General features: G+C 44.5%; 1 pseudogene; it reads right to left on the reverse strand.

Moving 5' to 3' along the window:
• Positions 1-2,665: 2,665 nt before the first annotated feature.
• LOC101440755 (ferritin heavy chain pseudogene) lies at positions 2,666-3,251 on the reverse strand (annotated as a pseudogene).
• Between the last annotated feature and the right edge of the window lie 18,205 nt (positions 3,252-21,456).

The following is a 21,456-nucleotide window of genomic DNA, read 5'->3' on the forward strand; positions in this document are numbered from 1 at the left end:
TTTTGGTTAAATCTGAGAGAGGCCTGTATCAACCCTCCTTGTCTTCCTAGCCCTTTTCATTATCATCTTGGGAAAGCTAACTCCATCCAATCTCAGAAGATGTTGGGTGGAATATTTGATGCATCTGAAACCCCCATTTTCTTGGGTATACTCTCTGGGTGTGTGCTGTCCACCTTGATGCATGAAAATGCCAAGTTGGACTGGGTGTCAATAGTGGCAAACATGGGCAGTTATAGGTTAGACAAATGTCAAATATTTGCTGGAGAAGAGACACAGGAGACCTGCCGTGGAATTAATAAATTGCAATGTAAATTCCCTCTGTTATTTAGTGTATGAGGGCCATTGTGACTATTTTATTGTTTACTACAAGGACTTAGTTCACAAAACCTTTTTAGGCAGCAATAAAAAAAGAAAAATGAATGCGAGAAAAGCAAACACTAATGTAATTTTTAAAATGAGTCTGCCTCATTTTTATACTTTAAAATTTTTAAAAAATATTTATATTACACAAATGTTATATAAAAAATATTGCTCCCTACCCCTTTGACATTTTCACACATTAACAGCATCCTTGTTTTTGTGGTACATTTGTTATCATTGATGAACACATTTTTGAACATTGCTAGTAGGCATGGATTTTAGTTTACATTGTAGCTTACACTACAGTTTTGTAAATTATGACAAGGTATATGATGGCCTGTATCTGTCTTTGCAATGTCATTCAGGATGATTTTCATGTCCTGAAAATGCCCACATAGGACACCTGTTTTTCCTTCTCCCTTCTCTCAGAAACTCCTGTTCCCACTGCCTCCACATCAATGAGAAAAATTCTCCCATTGCTGGAATCACGTCTATAGTAAAATAACAGTAAGTCTACTCTAGTCCACCATTCATTCTCCAATCCTGAGGATTCTTGGATGGCTATGCGCACTCTGCCTCCAATTGTGAGTGGGATTAGATCCTATGGGGCAGATGGACGGGACTATCTTGCTTGCAGCTGCAGGCTTACCTTGTTCCTTGATATATCCATTCTCCATCGTTATCTCCTTGTTAGTTGTCCTGAGTGAGTCCAATGAACTGGAGAATAGGTGTTTTTAAAAGTTGAGATAAACAGTTACAACTGGCCCATGGACAACCCAAAGATTTGTCTCTTGGGCATACACCTATAATGTCTAGTGTTAACTCTAGGTTCAAATAGTAGGGATAGTAGAGCCATGTGTAGGGAAACCACAATAGAGTCCATCTCTGTCACACTGAGAAGTATAAATTCCAAACTTTTAAAAATCATTATATGACTTCAGTGAAGGAAATGATAGAAAAGCTAGTTTCCCAGCTGCACTGAAATGTTAGAGGCTTCCACTGTGTCTGCATCTTCGGAGTGTTATTGGTTGTAAAATGACTCAGAAGTACCTGCTAAAATGAAAAATTAATTCTAACTCTTGTTCCATGGATTCTCATGGTACATAACCTAAGCTTCAAACTTTTCATTGAATTAATGTTCCCCTTGGATCATGCCCATTCTGCTTTCACATTCTGTTTCATCAGTCTTTCTTAAATACCCAAGTCCTGTTCATTTTCTGAAGTGCTCTTCCCTGGGCTTTAAAGGACAGCCCCCTCCTCCTTTCATGCATTAGCCCAACTCTCCCCTACTCGAAGACAATATTTCCTTACTCCACATTTTAGGTGGACCCCTCTGGGCCAGTTAAGCTGCATGACACATCCTTTTTTATATCACCCTGTCATCTATGATTCTTCTAAATTTTTGAATGTGTGCAAGAATGGGAAGGAAATTATATTGCACGGATGCAAGAAACCTATCAATTAAGTAGTAGAAATTCAAGAAAAATAAGCAAACTTAAGAATGTATATTAAATGCAACTTCATGGAAGAGGAGAAAAAAATACATGGGTGTAAAGAGCAAACCTGAATTAATTATTAATATTTGTAAACACAGATACTTGGTGTTTTAAGAAAAGGGTGGAACGTACATAAGAAGGAATGCCCTCCCTGATGATGTGGGTGTCCGCAGCATCATTCCTGAATGCTGGGAGTGTATCTTCACCTAAGGTAAAGTGCTCATAAGGAGACAAACTATAGAAAATTAACTTGTTAATTAGAATTAGAACAATACATACCTTAGGACATTCTCCATCAAGGAAAACCTCTTAAGAACTTTTGAAAAAGTCTGCAGGAAAAGTCATACTCATGATAGTGAAAGAATTTTTTACCCCTACAATTGTTAAAGTGTCCTAAATTAGAATAGTCTATATCCAATATTTATAAAATAACTGAAAATCTGCCTCCTTTTTTAAAGCCCATTTTCATTTCTCCATCTCTTTCAGCTATGCTAATTTTTTCATGGCAACTTTTTAATTCTTCAACTTTAACCTTCTAGAAATGTGTGACAACATGCCTCCTGAATTCTTTCACCAATTGTCAACTTTTTCTCTTACCATCCTTTGGCACTGAAGAAATTCATGGTTTTTAAGTCTGCTGTAACCTGAACACTTTGGATGATCTTTATTTATTCATTTATTTGTAAAATTTATTTTTTATTTTTATTTTTATTTATTTATTTTGGTACCAAATAAATTTATTTGAAGGAATGGTACCAATGAAAGAACTTGGTAGACATTGATACAACTTATAGAAAAGATAACTCCAACACACATGCACTACTACCCTGTGCCTCTGGGGAAGCCAACATAAGGTTTAGCTCTCATCACTGCTTCCCAGAGTGTGCTTGTCAAAGAGATACTCTGCCAAGCCAGAATCCGGGGCCCCATCTTGCACAGGTTGGTTACGTAGTCACCCAGTTCTTTGATGGACTTCACCTGCTCATTCACGTAGTGGGTCTCAATGAAGTCACACAAATGGGGGTCGTTTTTGTCAGTAGCCAGTTTGTGCCGTTCCAGTAGTGACTGATTCACCCTTTTTCCCAAGTGTAGTGCACACTCCATTGCATTCAATCCACTCTCCCGGGCATCTTGTTTTGGTTTCTTGATATCCTGAAGGAAGATTCAGCCACCTCGTTGGTTCTGCAGCTTCATTAGTTTCTCAGCATGTTCTCTCTCCTCATGAGATTGGTGAAGAAAATATTTGGCAAAGTTCTTCAAAGCCACATCATCATGGTCAGAGTAGTAAGACATCGACAGGTAGACGTAAGAGGCATAGAGCTCCAGGTTGATCTGGCTGTTGATGGTGGCCTGGTTGTAGTTCTCGTGCACCTGCGACGGGGATGTGGTTGTCATGATGGGCGGTTGAGAAGTGGCAGCTGTGCGACACTGGACAGATGGTAGCAAGCAGCTGGGGGTGGCTGGTCAAAAGGGGCAAGCACCGGTTCCGTTCAAGCACTGTTGAAGCAGGAAACCATGGTGACTCTCTGTGAAGACGTCTATTTTTAAAATTTATTATGCTGCTGTCACCCCCCTTCCCTTGTCTGCTCTCTGCATCCATTTGCTGTGTATTCTTCTGTGTCTGCTTGTATTCTTATACATGGCACCAGGAATCTGTCTCCTTTTGTTGCATCATCTTGCTGCATCAGCTCTCTGTGTGTGCATTGCCACTCCTGGGCAGGCTGTGCTGTGTTTGCATGGGTGGCTCTTTTCAGGAAGCACTCCTTGTGCACTGGGCTCCCCTACATGGTGGACACCCCTGCGTGGCTTGACGCTCCTTTTGCCCATCAGCACTGCACATGGTCCAGCTCACCCCATGGGCCTGGAGGCCCTGGGTTTGATCCCTGCACCTCCTAAGTGGTAGGCAGGTTCTCTCAATTGAGCCACATCTGCTTCCCTGGATAAACTTTAATTAACACATTATTCTCAGTGTGCTTGTGGAAATACTCTGGATATTCTAGTATTATCTCTTAAATTTCATCATATGTTGGTGGATAAAATTTAGTTTCACCAAATGTCTCATAAAACCAGAGGCAAACACACCAAACTCTCTGACATACATAACTGCTCTTACTCTTAGTAATAAGAGGTAATTTATTCATTGAATCCACATCATGCATTCAATCAAGAAACATTTATTAAGTGGTTCCTCTCTCAGTTGCAAAGATCCCTCCTATCATTGTAGATGATGAGAAAAAAACACTTACGAAAAATATACACTGTGCCATTTTTTAGTGCTAGGTTAAAAAATAAATCAGGTCTGGAGAGGAGACTGTGGCTTAGAATGAATAGCAATTTAAAAGATGAAAATATAGCAGTTAGCCAATGTCATGTAAGATATCATGCCCAAAACAAGTATCATAAAGCATTAGCTGGTGAGTTTTTGGGAGCTGTGCATTCTGTTCATATGGAGGCCTCACTGGCTTGTCTGGGCCTACTCTTGGTGTATAGTTATCTGGCAGGGCCCTGAGGCCTGGGTGTTCTATGCTTGATTGTGTTTGATCTCCTTCACATGTCCCTTAACTGTCCAACAGCCTGATTTTGGGTTGACTGCACCACATATCTTTTACCACCTGGCAGACTAATTCTAGATTCTTCTGATGGCTATTTTCATGCTCCAAAAGATGAAATGAAAGCCCATTTCAAAGTGTTTTATTCCCTGATGGATCAACTACCTCTTCCCTGTGCCTCCTTTATTTAAACTTTCCTATTTTCACTCCTTCTCATTCTCCTTCCCTTCCTCTGGTCCCTGTTATTGTCCTCCAAATATGATATAAAGATATAATCCAGGCCACACTGGTTCAGACTCTCCTCTGAAGGTCTTGTGTCACTCTCCCTCCTTATCTACTGGACCCTCTTTTGGGGCAGGCCCTTCTGCTTCATGTCCCTGATTGTATTTTACAGGCCTAGCTCAATGTCTTTATCCTTTATTCCTTCTCTTTTGAAAATAAAGAAAATTATCTCTCTCTGTCATTCTTTTCCTATTAATGGCCATTCCCCTTCATTCTAATCCTAATTATAAATACGTGCAAATCTCCCCATGACCTTTTCCCTTCAAGTATCAATTTAGCTATTTTTTTGTACATCTTTGACACTTTCTGCCCATGTGACCTCAATTAAATTACTTAACCTCTCAGTGTGAAGGTTTTTCTCAAATATAAATTGTATTATTATAATTGTCCCTGTTTTGTGAGGATGTTGTGAGGCAACACACATAACAGGCTATGAGCCAAACCTAATACAAAAAGAAATCCTCATTTCCAGTGATTAATAATCTTTTCATATCTCTTTTAAAAATCCCACAATTATTCATCAATTATTCATGATTAAATTAGCTTTCTGTGGCTGCTTCAACAAATTGAAAAGAAACACAATAACTCACAATAATAGAATTAAAATCACTCACAGTTTTGAGAGCTGGTAAATTGAAATCAGTGTCTCAAGGCTGTAATCAAAGATTTTAAAGGCCACACTTCCAGAAGCTCTTCAGTAGCATATATTCCATGACTCTAACAGCCCGTGGAGGCTGCCAGAATTTTTTTTTTGGGACTTCATTACTCCAGCTTTCAAGTTCAGCATCTTCAAATTACTCTATGCTTTTTTCTCTCTTGCACTTTTATGTTTGTCTGTCAAATTATCCTGTATCCCTTTTATAGGAATACACGCGATTGCATTTTTGCCTAACCTGAAATCCCAGGATAATCTCTCCATCTCAGATTAAACAAAGTATGATGAATGTTTCATATGAGGTAACATGCATGGGCACCAGGATTTAAGACAAGGTATTTTCAGGCTAGTATTAAGTGTATAGTGTGTTTCCTTCAGCCCCAATGATGCCCATTTATCCCACATGCAAAATACCTTGTCCTCATCCCAACATGCCCAAATATCTAAACAAGTTATAGCCTCAACCCCTTCCCAAAACTAATCTAAATATCATCTCCCAAACAGCCACAAGTCACCATATAAATAATCTAAATTAGATAAATTAGGTTATTTATTACATTCTCAGTAGCATCCAATCTGGGATAAAGTCATTTCTCTCTGTAGACCAGCAAGTAGAAAATAATTTTACTCATTCCAAAATACGCTGGTGGGGCAGGCATAGTATAAATGTTGCAGACATCTTAATTCCAAAAGGGAGAGGATGAAAGGAAGATAGGAAGCACAGCTTCCAAGCAATTTTGAAATCTTGAAGTTCTGTTAGGTTCATTGTCTGGAGTCATCTCTATGGCCTATATATTGTCCTTGGTGACACGTCTCTTGCGGCGGCTTGCTCGGTAGGTAGAGGTGGGGTCTGGCTGTGGACGAGGGGTCGGTCCAGCTCTGGACGAGGGGTCGGTCCCGCTTGGGACAAGGGGTCGGTCCCACTTGGGATGAGGGGTCGGTCCCACTTGGGACGAGGGGTCGGTCCGGCAGCAGACAAGGGATCGGTCTCACAAGGGGTTGCACGGTTCGGCTGACGGGGTCGCCCGGCGAAGCCGGCGACGAAGGGGTCGCCCGGAGAAGCAGGCGACGAACTGGGGACAAGGGAGGCCAGGCCCTTGTCGGGGGCTCTCAGGACTGGAGGGCGCACGGCAGAAGAACCACTGCGGAGACAAGGTAAACACGCAAGTCCACTTTACTGAGGGAGAGGCAACAGTTTTATAAGGGCTGGGGAAGGCTGATTGGTCGAAGCCATGCCCTGTTCTGATTGGTTGCCGGCGAAAGGTCAGTGGGCGGTACTGGACGGGGGAGGGGTGGTGGTTAGGCATTGGCTATCGCTGTTGCTGGGGGAAGGGGCAGGGTTTAGGGATTGGTGGCTGCTGTTGCTGGGGTAGAGGACAGACTGGATTTTTCCACCCACGCCTGGCTGTTGCTGCTGTCGGGGGAGGGGAAAAGGGCAGACTGGACTTTTCCGCCCTGCGCCTGCGCAGGGAGAAAGAAGAAGAAGGGTGCTGCCCCACAGGCATCGTGTGGCACCATCCGGGAGGAGGGGCGGCCGCGGAAGCATGGCTGCCGAGAAGGGGAGACCCGAGGGCACTCTGCGCCCATGCCGAGCTTCCTTCAGGGGTGGCAGTGAGTCCGACCAGCCACCCTATTATGGGAGCAGTGGCTTGGCCTGCCGCGGCTGCTCCCCCGTCAGGCCAGCAAACCACACTTCAGCCCGAGGGGTGACCGCATTTCCCCCTTCTTTTCAAATAAGGGCCAGGGTGGCAGCAGCAACAAGTAGCCGAGGCCCAAGAGGCAGTAAGCAATGAGGGAAGCGGGGCTGAAGAGGGAGGTGAGTATGACGGGGATACAAATGTACAATTTGGGGGGCGGTACCTTGCCGTTGCAAGCAAGGGTGGCCAATGTCCAATTCTCGTTGATCTCGGTGGCTATAAGGTCTATCTGTTGTTAAAAGTCCCGAATGACAGCACGTTACAGGTAGTTGATCTCTTCTTGGCGGCGAAGAGCGGTAGAGGCAGACTGTGTGATGGTCTGGAGGATCGCAGTGGTGAGGACAAGTCGCGTCAGGGCACCAGCGACGGTGGTGGCGGCAGCGTCGGGAGTGGCGGAGACGTAGGCGAGGACAATAAGAAGGCCAAAGTCTTCACGGGCACGAGAGAGGCCAATGTTAATGGGGCGGGCTGACATGGGGCGGCCCAATCTGCAACGCAGTAGGGGTTCAAGCGAAAAAAGGAGGGGGGCGGGGGATGAGAAGGGATGCTTTGGATGGCTGAAAAGAGGAGTGAGGTCGAGACAGGAGGAAGCTCCGCAGAAGTATGGGGAGGCAAAAGCAGAAACATTATTAGATGCTAGAAAGCAGGCTGTGGGCCGGGGAAAGCGGGTTGCGGGCCGTTTAGAGGGGCTGGAGCTGCTTGAGAGTGATGGCGGCATGGGGGGCCGCGGTTACAGAAGACTTGGGGCTGTTTCAAAGAGATCTTACACCGGTGAGTGTCTAGGAGACCGGCGAGGGCCCGAACTTGTGGGGCTTGCTTAGCAGATAGGATGTTACCCATTGCTAATGGCCTTTTGGAGCCGATAAGAAAAGGGGCCCTTACCTTGAGAGCGCAGCGATGGGAGCTGAGGTGCGCGGTGAGATGAGGGGTCGGAGCCGGTGGGGCTCCGACGGTGGTTGCGGGCCAAGAGAAGGCCCCGACGAGGGGAGGGCGGGACGACGAGCAGTGGAGCAAGGCAAAGGGGAGCAAGCGTGGAGGGGAGGAGGCAAAGGTGAAGGCAGGGGTGGAGGTGCTCAGGCACGCGCTCCTGAGAGTTTTATTGGTGCCTCTTAATCATAGCGGGTCGGTATAAGCCCCCGACATGGAAGGAGAAAGCCATCCAGCGATTCTCCCAGACCGCCGTGGATCATATGAGGTCACCAAGGTTCAGGAGCAGCAATGCAGAGTGAAAAGATAGGGGTGAGAAGAGAGGAGAGCGTAGGGCTATGGTAGGGTTACTTCAGACGTGCAAGCGCATGCTCCCAAGAAATCTAAGGCTCCTCTTAATCATAGCGGGTCGGTATAAGCCCCCGACATGGAAGGAGAAAGCCATCCAGCGATTCTCCCAGACCACCGTGGATCGTATGAGGTAGCCAAGGCTCAGGTAGCAGCAATGTTGCACGAGAGAAGTCCCAAGGTGAGAAGAGAGGAGGGGGTAGGGCTGTGGTAGGATTACTTCAGACGTGCAAGCGCACGCTCCCGAGAAATCCAAGGCTCCTCTTAATCATAGCGGGTCGGTATAAGCCCCCGACATGGAAGGAGAAAGCCATCCAGTGATTCTCCCAGACCGCCGTGGATCATATGAGGTAGCCAAGGCTCAGGGGGCAGCAATGTTGCACGAGAGAAGTCCCACGGTGAGAAGAGAGGAGGGGGGGGCCGCCAGGTTATGGAGTGAGGCTGTGGTGGGGTTGCCTTGCCCCACGGTGGGCACCAACTGCGGCGGCTTGCTCGGTCGGTAGAGGTGGGGTCTGGCTGCCGACGAGGGGTCGGTCCAGCTCTGGACGAGGGGTCGCTCCTGCTTGGGACAAGGGGTCGGTCCCACTTGGGACGAGGGGTCGGTCCCACTTGGGACGAGGGGTCAGTCCGGCAGCAGACGAGGGATCGGTCTCACAAGGGGTTGCGCGGTTCGGCTGACGGGGTCGCCTGGCGAAGCCGGCGACGAAGGGGTCGCCCGGCGAAGCTGGCGACGAAGGGGTCGCCTGGAGAAGCAGGCGACGAAGGGGTCGCCCGGAGAAGCAGGCGACGAACTGGGGACAAGGGAGGCCAGGCCCTTGTCGGGGGCTCTCAGGACTGGAGGGCGCACGGCAGAAGAACCACTGCGGAGACAAGGTAAACACGCAAGTCCACTTTACTGAGGGAGAGGCAACAGTTTTATAAGGGCTGGGGAAGGCTGATTGGTCGAAGCCATGCCCTGTTCTGATTGGTTGCCGGTGAAAGGTCAGTGGGCGGTACTGGACGGGGGAGGGGTGGTGCTTAGGCATTGGCTATCGCTGTTGCTGGGGGAAGGGGCAGGGTTTAGGGATTGGTGGCTGCTGTTGCTGGGGTAGAGGACAGACTGGATTTTTCCACCCACGCCTGGCTGTTGCTGCTGTCGGGGGAGGGGAAAAGGGCAGACTGGACTTTTCCGCCCTGCGCCTGCGCAGGGAGAAAGAAGAAGAAGGGTGCTGCCCCACAGGCATCGTGTGGCGCCATCCGGGAGGAGGGGCGGCCGCGGAAGCATGGCTGCCGAGAAGGGGAGACCCGAGGGCACTCTGCGCCCATGCCGAGCTTCCTTCAGGGGTGGCAGTGAGTCCGACCAGCCACCCTATTATGGGAGCAGTGGCTTGGCCTGCCGCGGCTGCTCCCCCGTCAGGCCAGCAAACCACACTTCAGCCCGAGGGGTGACCGCATTTCCCCCTTCTTTTCAAATAAGGGCCAGGGTGGCAGCAGCAACAAGTAGCCGAGGCCCAAGAGGCAGTAAGCAATGAGGGAAGCGGGGCTGAAGAGGGAGGTGAGTATGACGGGGATACAAATGTACAATTTGGGGGGCGGTACCTTGCCGTTGCAAGCAAGGGTGGCCAATGTCCAATTCTCGTTGATCTCGGTGGCTATAAGGTCTATCTGTTGTTAAAAGTCCCGAATGACAGCACGTTACAGGTAGTTGATCTCTTCTTGGCGGCGAAGAGCGGTAGAGGCAGACTGTGTGATGGTCTGGAGGATCGCAGTGGTGAGGACAAGTCGCGTCAGGGCACCAGCGACGGTGGTGGCGGCAGCGTCGGGAGTGGCGGAGACGTAGGCGAGGACAATAAGAAGGCCAAAGTCTTCACGGGCACGAGAGAGGCCAATGTTAATGGGGCGGGCTGACATGGGGCGGCCCAATCTGCAACGCAGTAGGGGTTCAAGCGAAAAAAGGAGGGGGGCGGGGGATGAGAAGGGATGCTTTGGATGGCTGAAAAGAGGAGTGAGGTCGAGACAGGAGGAAGCTCCGCAGAAGTATGGGGAGGCAAAAGCAGAAACATTATTAGATGCTAGAAAGCAGGCTGCGGGCCGGGGAAAGCGGGTTGCGGGCCGTTTAGAGGGGCTGGAGCTGCTTGAGAGTGATGGCGGCATGGGGGGCCGCGGTTACAGAAGACTTGGGGCTGTTTCAAAGAGATCTTACACCGGTGAGTGTCTAGGAGACCGGCGAGGGCCCGAACTTGTGGGGCTTGCTTAGCAGATAGGATGTTACCCATTGCTAATGGCCTTTTGGAGCCGATAAGAAAAGGGGCCCTTACCTTGAGAGCGCAGCGATGGGAGCTGAGGTGCGCGGTGAGATGAGGGGTCAGAGCCGGTGGGGCTCCGACGGTGGTTGCGGGCCAAGAGAAGGCCCCGACGAGGGGAGGGCGGGACGACGAGCAGTGGAGCAAGGCAAAGGGGAGCAAGCGTGGAGGGGAGGAGGCAAAGGTGAAGGCAGGGGTGGAGGTGCTCAGGCACGCACTCCTGAGAGTTTTATTGGCGCCTCTTAATCATAGCGGGTCGGTATAAGCCCCCGACATGGAAGGAGAAAGCCATCCAGCGATTCTCCCAGACCGCCGTGGATCATATGAGGTCACCAAGGTTCAGGAGCAGCAATGCAGAGTGAAAAGATAGGGGTGAGAAGAGAGGAGAGCGTAGGGCTATGGTAGGGTTACTTCAGACGTGCAAGCGCATGCTCCCAAGAAATCTAAGGCTCCTCTTAATCATAGCGGGTCGGTATAAGCCCCCGACATGGAAGGAGAAAGCCATCCAGCGATTCTCCCAGACCACCGTGGATCGTATGAGGTAGCCAAGGCTCAGGTAGCAGCAATGTTGCACGAGAGAAGTCCCAAGGTGAGAAGAGAGGAGGGGGTAGGGCTGTGGTAGGATTACTTCAGACGTGCAAGCGCACGCTCCCGAGAAATCCAAGGCTCCTCTTAATCATAGCGGGTCGGTATAAGCCCCCGACATGGAAGGAGAAAGCCATCCAGTGATTCTCCCAGACCGCCGTGGATCATATGAGGTAGCCAAGGCTCAGGGGGCAGCAATGTTGCACGAGAGAAGTCCCACGGTGAGAAGAGAGGAGGGGGGGGCCGCCAGGTTATGGAGTGAGGCTGTGGTGGGGTTGCCTTGCCCCATGGTGGGCACCAACTGCGGCGGCTTGCTCGGTCGGTAGAGGTGGGGTCTGGCTGCCGACGAGGGGTCGGTCCAGCTCTGGACGAGGGGTCGCTCCTGCTTGGGACAAGGGGTCGGTCCCACTTGGGACGAGGGGTCGGTCCCACTTGGGACGAGGGGTCAGTCCGGCAGCAGACGAGGGATCGGTCTCACAAGGGGTTGCGCGGTTCGGCTGACGGGGTCGCCTGGCGAAGCCGGCGACGAAGGGGTCGCCCGGCGAAGCTGGCGACGAAGGGGTCGCCTGGAGAAGCAGGCGACGAAGGGGTCGCCCGGAGAAGCAGGCGACGAACTGGGGACAAGGGAGGCCAGGCCCTTGTCGGGGGCTCTCAGGACTGGAGGGCGCACGGCAGAAGAACCACTGCGGAGACAAGGTAAACACGCAAGTCCACTTTACTGAGGGAGAGGCAACAGTTTTATAAGGGCTGGGGAAGGCTGATTGGTCGAAGCCATGCCCTGTTCTGATTGGTTGCCGGTGAAAGGTCAGTGGGTGGTACTGGACGGAGGAGGGGTGGTGGTTAGGGATTGGCTGTCGCTGTTGCTGGGGGAAGGGGCAGGGTTTAGGGATTGGTGGCTGCTGTTGCTGGGGTAGAGGGCAGACTGGATTTTTCCACCCACGCCTGGCTGTTGCTGCTGTTGGGGGAGGGGAAAAGGGCAGACTGGAATTTTCCGCCCTGCGCCTGCGTAGGGAGAAAGAAGAAGAAGGGTGCTGCCTCACAGGCATCGTGTGGCGCCATCCGGGAGGAGGGGCGGCCACGGAAGCATGGCTGCCGAGAAGGGGAGACCCGAGGGCACTCTGCGCCCATGCCGAGCTTCCTTCAGGGGTGGCGGTGAGTCCGACCAGCCACCCTATTATGGGGGCAGCGGCTGGCCTGCCGCGGCTGCTCCCCCGCCAGGCCAGCAAACCACACTTCAGCCCAAGGGGTGACCGCAGTCTCTGTCCTCTGGACCTTGGGCTTTGGTTTCTGTACCCAGGTCTCTGGCCTCTGAGCCCATGTTTGTTATAACTCTCCCTGAAGAGCTGGCCTCTGTCGTATCAGGTGTAGATTGAATTATATACACATTCTTAATCATTGTCAGTATTCCTGTCTGTGTGGGCACATTGTAGATAGGACCTGGAATATGTTATTTGAGGTAAGGTGAGGCCCATCTAATTGAAAGGAGCCTTAATCCAGATCATTGGATAAAGTCACTCAAAGATATAGAATGAGTAGCCAGAAGATAGAAGTCAATAGAAACCAGAAGAGAAAGGAGAGGACATTGCTATGAAAGCAAGGCAGGGATAGTAGCCAAGGAGCCTCAAGGATCTCTGGTAGCTAGAACTGGAATGTTAGAGAGTTTGGGCAGAAAGCATTGCCTTGCTGCTTTCTCAGTAGTGACTTCTCCTAACCTAAAAACTGTGAGCCTATAAATTCCCAGTTTTCAAGCCATCCCATTCTGTACTACCTAAGATAGCCAGCTGTCAAAGTAAGGTATGACAATTTGTATCTCTTCAAAGGGTTTTTGAAAGTTCATGGTTTTATCAGTTTATAGAATTTTGTAATTCCACAGCCTTCTTATCTTGTCCTCTTATTGTCCCTTTCAGCTCAGCTGGTAGTATTTTTGATAATATAATGTTCTCAAAAATCTTCTGGTTTGTGAACAAAGATCACATCCGAGTCCAGCTCCATCACACAGAAACACAAACTCCAAAGTAGGGCCATCTCACATGCCACTGAACTCCGTCTGCCATGGCCATAGGACCTGTGGATCTCTGTAGCCCTCAGAAGAACCAAAACATGAGGTTGTATCTACTTTATCTGTTTCTGAGACTCTGTTGAGGTGTGCATGAGGGCGGCCCCTCTGACAACCTCCTGGCTCTTTTTGGAGACTCATAGCTATATGACCTCACTTGTCCTTTCCATTTCCCCCTTTTACCCAAAGAAAAAAAGCAGTTTTTAACACTTGATATTACATCTAGGCTGAGATATTCTGCAAGTCTGAGTTGACCCCTTTAATCAAGTTCTTTTTCTAGTTACATCATCACTTGGTGTTTGGTAGTAATCCTTGGGTGCCAGGGAGGCTCATCCCCAGGAGTCATGTCTCATGCTGGTGCAAAGGCAATGCATCTACATGCTGAGTTTGGCTTAGAGAGTGACCATTTTTGAGCAAAATGGGGACTTTCAGGAGGTAACTCTTAGGCACCATGCAGCTCTAGGCAAGTTCATATTTCAGGCACACAGGTTCATAATCGGAGCCATCAGTAACAAGGGCTCATTGTTGGACCATCCATCTTTGTTGTTCTTGGACATTGCACTTGGGGGATTGTTGCTGTTCTATTGGTGAATGTGATAGATCTCTCCTGGCCAGGAACTCAGCACTCTCTCAGCTGTCATTTCCAACTGTAACCATTATGAAAATATCCAAACCTTTCTATGTACCCTGTATACATGCCCTGGAGAACTCCCTCCCATCCATGTGTCCCCCACCAATAGCAGCCCACATGAGTGCTCCTCCCCCACCTTAGTTGAACCTCTCTGTGGTCCAAAACTTCTTCAGAAAGGAAGTCCAATATATTGCCAGTTTCCATTAAGAGTACAATGGAATGTAGTGTTGGGTTTAAAGGTTAGATATAGAATACAGAGTAATTTAGAAAAAATTAAATAAAGAAAAATAAATTGGGGTATCAAAAAATTAAAAAAATTAAAAGCTTTGTTTCTGGAATTTTGCCTTTCATCACTGCTGTAAGTGTTGCCATGTATGTAGAGTGGCAAGGCAATTTCTTCCATTTCTTCCTCAGTGTCTACATCCTTTTTTTTTCTGAGTATTAAGTTTGTCTTCATAAATTTTTACATCACAGTAATTCACATATGGAAAATATGGTACTACCGCATATCCAACATCAAACCCTTTCTTCCTTCCCCAACAATGATCTTTTTACATGTTATATCATATTTGCTGCAGCTGACATACAGATATTGAAAGAATAGCTTTCAAGCTTGGTTCCAATTGGATTTACATTATGGTTTATATTTTAGACTATACAATTTTCTAAATTTTTAGTTATCTTATGTTTTACAGTATGGTTTCCATTTTAGCCTACAGGCTTTTATAGATTTTGGTATAATTTAACATGTCCTATATTCACCATTGCATGATCTTGTGGAAAACTTCCATTGCCCCACAGTTACCCTGATTCCATGTATTCAACACCTCTTTTCCCCTCCCCACAGGGCCCACCGTGACAATCAATCCTCATTAGTTGAAGGGCCATATTCAGAGATACTTTCAGCCATGTTAAGAGCTTGACATACTTGACTGCCCTAACCCATTGGGAGCCACCAATTCTCTCAAGAGATACAATTCCCTCTGTTTGAGAACTTTAGTCCTCCCCAGGATGTGGGTGTACCTTCACTTTCATTTTATGGGTCTCCACCCAATGATATAACCCATTATGACAAAATTAGCACTCACACACTCCCTAGAAGTTTGCACCATGTCACAAGCCCCCACTTAAGCATCTTAAATAGATAATCTTCTATATTGTATTTTCTAAAGAGTTTTCTCTATATTGTAATTTCAAACCCATACCTGAAAATCTCCTATGTTCAAATGTTCCCTCCACCATCCCCCCAATTTCTTGGGTCATCTGACCCATCCTCTCATCCCTAGCCACCCTGAGGCCCACAAAGCCCCACCCAAAGTTTTCAATATGCCCCCATTTTATCCCTTCCTGTACAAATTCTTATCTCCAGCTTAATATAGATTTCACCCATGTAGGATTCAGCTAGCAATTTTCCTCTAACCCCAATTTCTTTTAAGTTCATTATCCTGTCTCTAGCTATCTGAAACAGCTTAGTTTACTTATTTCATATCAGAGAGGTCATGTAGTATTTGTCCTTCAGTGCCTGGGTTGCTTCACTCACCATAAGGTTCTCAAGATTCATCCATGTTATCACATGTGTTTGTACTGCATTTGTTCTTATAGCTGAGTAGTATTCCATTGTATGTATATACCGCATTTTATTTATCCATTCATGTGTTGATGGGCATTTGGGTTGATTCCAACTTTTGGCAATAGTAAACAGTTTTGCTATGAACATTGGTGTGCACACATCAGGTTGTGTCCTTGTTTTCAGTTCTACTGGGTATATACCCAGCAGGGGAATTGGTGGATCCTATGGCAAATCTAAGCTATATTTTTGAGAAACCGCCAAACTGTCCTCCAGAATGCCTGGATCCTTCTGCATTCCCACCAGCAGTGGATGAGTGTTCCCATTCCTCCACATTCTCACCAGCAATTGTAGTCTTCTGATTTTTTGATAGCTGCCAGTCTTATGGGAGTAAGATGTTATCTTATTGTTGTTTTGTTTTGCATTTGCCTAGTAGCTAGTGATTTTGAGCAGCTTTTTCATTTTTTTAAACCATTTTTATATCTTTTTTTGGAGAAGGGCCGAACTATTTTTTCCCCATTTTTTAAAATGGGCTGTTTATCTTTTCCTTTCAACATATTGGAGTTCTTTATATATGCAAGATAAAAGTCTCCTATCAGATATATGGTTACCAAATATTTTCTCCCATTGTGTAGGCTGTCTTTTCACTTTCTTGACAAACTCCTTTGAGGTGCAAAGGCTTTAATTTTGAGGAAGTCCCATTTATCTATTTGTTCTTTTGCTGCTTGTGCTTTTGGTGTGAAGTTCATGAAGCCATTTACTATTACAAATTCCTGTAGATTTATTACTATTACAAATTCCCTACATTGCTTTCCAAGGTCTTTATGGTCTTAGCTCTTATATTTAGGTCTTTGATCCATCTCGAGTTGATCTTTGTATAAGGTGTGAGTTGGTAATCCTCTTTCATTCTTTTACGTATGGATATCCAGTTCTCCAGGCACCATTTGTTGAAGAGGCCATTCTCTCCCAGTTGAGAGGGCTTGGTGGCCTTGTAAAATACCATATGGCTGTATATTTACCATATGTATATATACCATATGGTATAGATATCATATGGGGATCTATAACTATATTCTCAATTTGGTTCTGTTGTTCAGTGAGTCTATCCTTGTGCCCAAACCATGCTGTTTTCACTACTGTAGCTTTGTAGTATATTTTGAAGTCAGGTTGTGTGGTTCCTCCAATTTCATTTTTCTTTTTCAATATGACTTTGGCTATTCAGGGCCTCTTTCCTTTCTAAACAAATTTCATAGTTAGTTTCTCTAGTTCATTAAAGAATGATGTGTTACTTTTTCTTGGGATTGCATTGAATCTGTAGATCAGTTTTGGTAGGATGAATATCTTAATAATATTTAGTCTACCTATCCAGGAACAGGGAATATTCTTCCATTTATTTACATCTTCTTTGATTACCTTGAACAATGTTGTATTGTTTTCTGAGTATAAGTCTTTTACCTCTTTAGTTAAATTTATTCATAGGTATGTGATTTTTTAATTTACTATTGTGAATGGTATTTGATTCCTGATTTCCTCCTCAAATTGCTCATTATTGGTGTACAGAAATGCTACTTACTTTTATGCATTGATCTTGTAACCTGCTACCTTACTGAACTCATTCATAAGTTCTAGAAGCTTTGTTGCAAGTACTTCTAAGACTATGTTAAATAGGAGGGGTAATAGTGGTAATTCTTGTCTTGTTCCTGATCTTAGAGAGGAAGATTTTAGAATTTCACCACTGTAAATGATGTTAGCTGTGGGTTTCTAATATATACTCTTTATCATGTTCAGAAAGTTTCCTCCTATTCTGATCTTTTGCAATGTATTTATCAAGAAAGGGTACTATATTTTGTTAAATGCTTTTTCTGCATCTATGGATATGATTATGTGATCTTTTCCCTTCAATCTGTTTATGTGGTGTTTTACATTAATTGATTTTCTTATGTTGAACCATTGTTGCATACCAGGAATGAATCCCACTTTGTCATGGTGTATAATTTGTTTAATGTGTTGTTGAATACAATTAGCAGGTATTTTTTTGAGGATTTTCGGTTCTAGATTCATTAGAGAGATCGGTCTGTAATTTTCCTTTCTTGTGTTGTCTTTGTTTGGCTTTGGTACTAGAGTAATCTTGGCATTGTAGAGTGAGTTAGGCAATGTTCCTTCTGATTTGATTTTTTTGAAGAGTTTAAGCAAATTTTGTGTTAGTTCTTTCCAGAAAGTTTGGCAGAAGTCACCTGTGAAGCCATCTGGCCCAGGGTTCTTCTTAGTTGGGAGACTTTAATGACTGATTCTATCTCTTTACTTGGGACTGGTTTGCTGAGATTCTTAATTTCTTCCTTTGCCAATGTAGGGTGCTTATGTCTTTCTAAGAATTTGTCCTTCTTGTTGGCATATAATTTTTCAAAATATCCTCTTTTGGTTGCCTTTATTTCTATGGGACCAGTGATAATATCTCCTTTCTCGTTTCCTAATTTGTGTATTTGGATCTTCTCTCTTTTTATCTTTGTTAGTCTAGCTAACGGTTTGTCAATTTTATTGATCTTCTCAAAGTATCAGCTCTTGGTTTTTGTTTATGTTTTCAAGTGCTTTCTTATTTTCTATTTCATTTAGTTCTGCTCTGATCTTTGTTATTTCTTTCTTTCTACCTCTTTTGGGTTAGTTTGTTGTTGTTTTTACTAATTCCTCCAAGTGTGCAGTTAGTTCTTCAATTTTAGCTCTTTCTTATTTTTTGATGTATAAATTTATGGCTATAAACTTCACTCTCAGTACTACTTTTGCTGCATCCCCTAAGTTTGGATATGTTGTGTTATCATTTTCATTAGTTTCAAGATAGTTATTAATTTCTTTTGAGATTTCCTCCTTGCCCCAGTGTTTTTCTAAGAGTGTGTTGTTTAACTTCCAAATCTTGGTGCCAAATCTAGGTCTCTGGGCCTTGCAGATTTCCAGCTTCATTCCATTCTGGTCAAAGAAACTATTTTGTATGATTTCAATCTTTCTGAATTCACTGAGACTTTTTCTATGGCCTATCATGTGGTCTGTCTTGGAGAATGATCCATGTTCACTTGAGAAGAATGTATATCCTTCTATATTTGAGTGTAATATTCTGTACATGTCTACTAGGTTCAGTTCCACTAATAAATTGTTCAAAATCTTTGTTTCTTTATTGATTCTCTTTTGAGATGTTCTGTCCAAAGTTGATAGTGGTGTATTAATGTTGCTCACTATAATTGTAGAGGCATCTATTCCTTCACTTAGTTTTTCCAGTGTTTGTCCAGTGTTTAGAGGCACCCTTGTTAGGAACATAAATGTTTATGATTGTTCTTTCTTCTTGAAAGGTTATCCCTTTCACTAATATTTAGCGTCCATCTTTGTCTTTCCCAATTGTTTTGCATTTAAAGTGTATTTTATCTAATATTAATATAGCCACTCCTGCCTTTTTTTGGTTACTGTTTGCTTGTAAGATTGTTTTCCAGCCATGCACTTTAAACCTCCTTGAATCCCTGGGTCTGAGATGTGTTTCTTGTAGACAGCATATAGATGGGTCATATTTCCTTATCCAAACTTCCAGTCTGAGTCTCTTGACAGGTGAGTTTAATCTATTGACATTTAGTGTTATTACTTTCAAGGAATTATTTATATTTGTTGGAAAATGAGGCACAGTGGCCTCACAAGGAGAGACGTGCTGTCTCCATGGCTACACTTGCAATCTAGGGAATGCAGTAATTAAGAGTTCTTGTCAAATGGGATGAAGGTGTTAAAGGCTGAAAGAAAAGATTAGCACATACCTTTTGCAGTAAATAGAACACTTAGACTTTGTACCTTGAGATAAGATTTTTTTGAATTCCTTAGACTATGTGTAATGCTGATAGTTAACTGCATGTTGTTGCATGTAGACTGGGGTTCATAGAGAGCCCCTTGTAAACAATATTAAAGTTGTCTGATGAGTCTCTATTGGCAGACCCCTGATCCCAGGTCTCTCATTCTTTCTTTCTTTTTCTTTCCTTCTTTCTCTTTCTTTCATTTCCTATACCCTTCAGGCCCAAATCACCAACAATATTAGCCATATTTTCTTTGGATTTGTGTTTGTCTTATTTTATTTTATTTTTCTGTTTTTGTCTTTTTAGTTGCTCTTACACTCTCCTCAGTTCTGTCTCTCTTGTTTTTTTCTTTCTTCCTTCAGAACTCCCTTTAGTATTTCTTGAAGGGCAGGATTCTTGTTGGTATACTTTCTTAGTTTCTGTTTATCTGTGAATATTTTGAACCCTCCATCATTTTTGAATGCTAACTTTGCTGGATAGAGTATTCTTGGTCAGAAATTTTTTTTAGTACCTTGACTATGTCATACCACTGCCTTCTTGCCTCCATGGTTTCAGATGAAAAATGAGCACTTAATCTTATGGAGCCTCCTTTGTATGTAATTGTTCTCTTTTCTCTTGCTGCTTTTAGTATTTTATCTTTGTCTTGAGCATTGGATAACTTGACAAGTACATGTCTTGGGGTAGGCCTGTTGGGATTTATGCTGTTTGGGGTGCATTGTGCTTCCTGCACATCTCCCTCCATCTCCCTCAATAGATTTGGGAAGTTTTTAGCCATTATTTCCTCCAACACCCCTTCTGTCTCCTTTCCCGTCTCTTCTCCCTCTGGGATACCTATAATGTGTATGTTTCTGTGTTTTGTATTGTCATTCAGGTCCCTATGTCCCTGCTGGATTTTTTCTATCATTTTATCGACCAGTTCTACTATCTGTTTGATATCAGATGTGCTGTCTCCCACATCACTAATTCTTTCCTCTGCCTCTTTGAATCTGCTGTTATTTGCTGAGTGTGTAGTTTTGATTTTTTGAATTGTGCTGTTCATCACCATCATATCAGTTATCTTCTTGTGTATGTCTGCAATTTCTTCTGTATTCTCTCCAAGTGTTTTCTTCATATTCTTAATCTCTTCCTTCTCTTATATCAAATTGGTCCCTAATACATATTTTGAGAGTTTTAGTTACTTGTTTGATGTTCTCCTTCTGTTCCTGGTTTTCAGTTTGTTCATTGGATTGAGGCATGTTTTCCTGATTATTGATTTGGTTTGTAGGTTTTCATTCCTGTCTGGTCATCATTTTTTCTTCATGGGTTTAATCAGTTGCTTAGCTTTTTTGTATAGTTTGGAGTTTAATTAGTTGTGTTTGCATGCATGTTAAGTCTTCTCTTTGTCACTTTGTTCTTATTCTGTTTCCTTGTTGTTGGCTAAGTTCACTTGAAGGAAAATATTAGGGCCATAGAAAGCAAAAAGAGTAAGAAAAGAAAAGAATAATAGTAATATTAATAGTAAATATTAACAGAGGAACCTTGTGAGATCTAGGAGAATGGATATTAAACTCATGTAAGGTATTTAGAGTTATAACAGTAAGAAAAGTAGAGTATGTATAATGAGACAGTAAATTGAATATGGAGAGGAATATAGTGTGAATTAAAAGGCCATTGGTTCAGGAGAGAGGGAAAGATAAAAGAAATAACAATAATATAAAGAGTGAATATAACACAGAAAACAGAACAAAAATATTTGAAATAAAATGTCAGAAAAATAGGGGGGCAAACAAAGAGCGGTGCAATGTAAGAGAAACAATAAATGATGGAGGATAGAAAGATATAGAGGAAAGGGGATAGTGTTGGTGGCCAAAATCAATACACTTACAGGAAAAAGGAAATGGAGGGTGAGGAAATACAGCAAATGTGTAGTGCTCCCTGTAGCACTTAATGTAAAAAGAATAAAAAAGAGGAGAAAGAAAGAAAGAGAAAAAGGAAGTAAAAGGAGTAAAGGAAGGGGGGAAGTAAGCAAGGAAAAGAAAAAGAGAAAAAAAGGAAAAAGAAAAAAAGGCCTCATGGTGATAAAGAGGAAAGAAAAAGAGGAAAAGAAACCAACAAGATAATAGGCACATTTTCAAGCAAGGAATCCTCTTTATAGTTAAATAAAACACTTAGCTATCTGACATTCCTGCTTTCTCCCTTCCTCATTTCCCTCTTTCCAAGGCAG

Source organism: Dasypus novemcinctus, chromosome 17 (assembly GCF_030445035.2).
Source record: "Dasypus novemcinctus isolate mDasNov1 chromosome 17, mDasNov1.1.hap2, whole genome shotgun sequence".
NCBI lineage: Eukaryota > Metazoa > Chordata > Mammalia > Cingulata > Dasypodidae > Dasypus > Dasypus novemcinctus.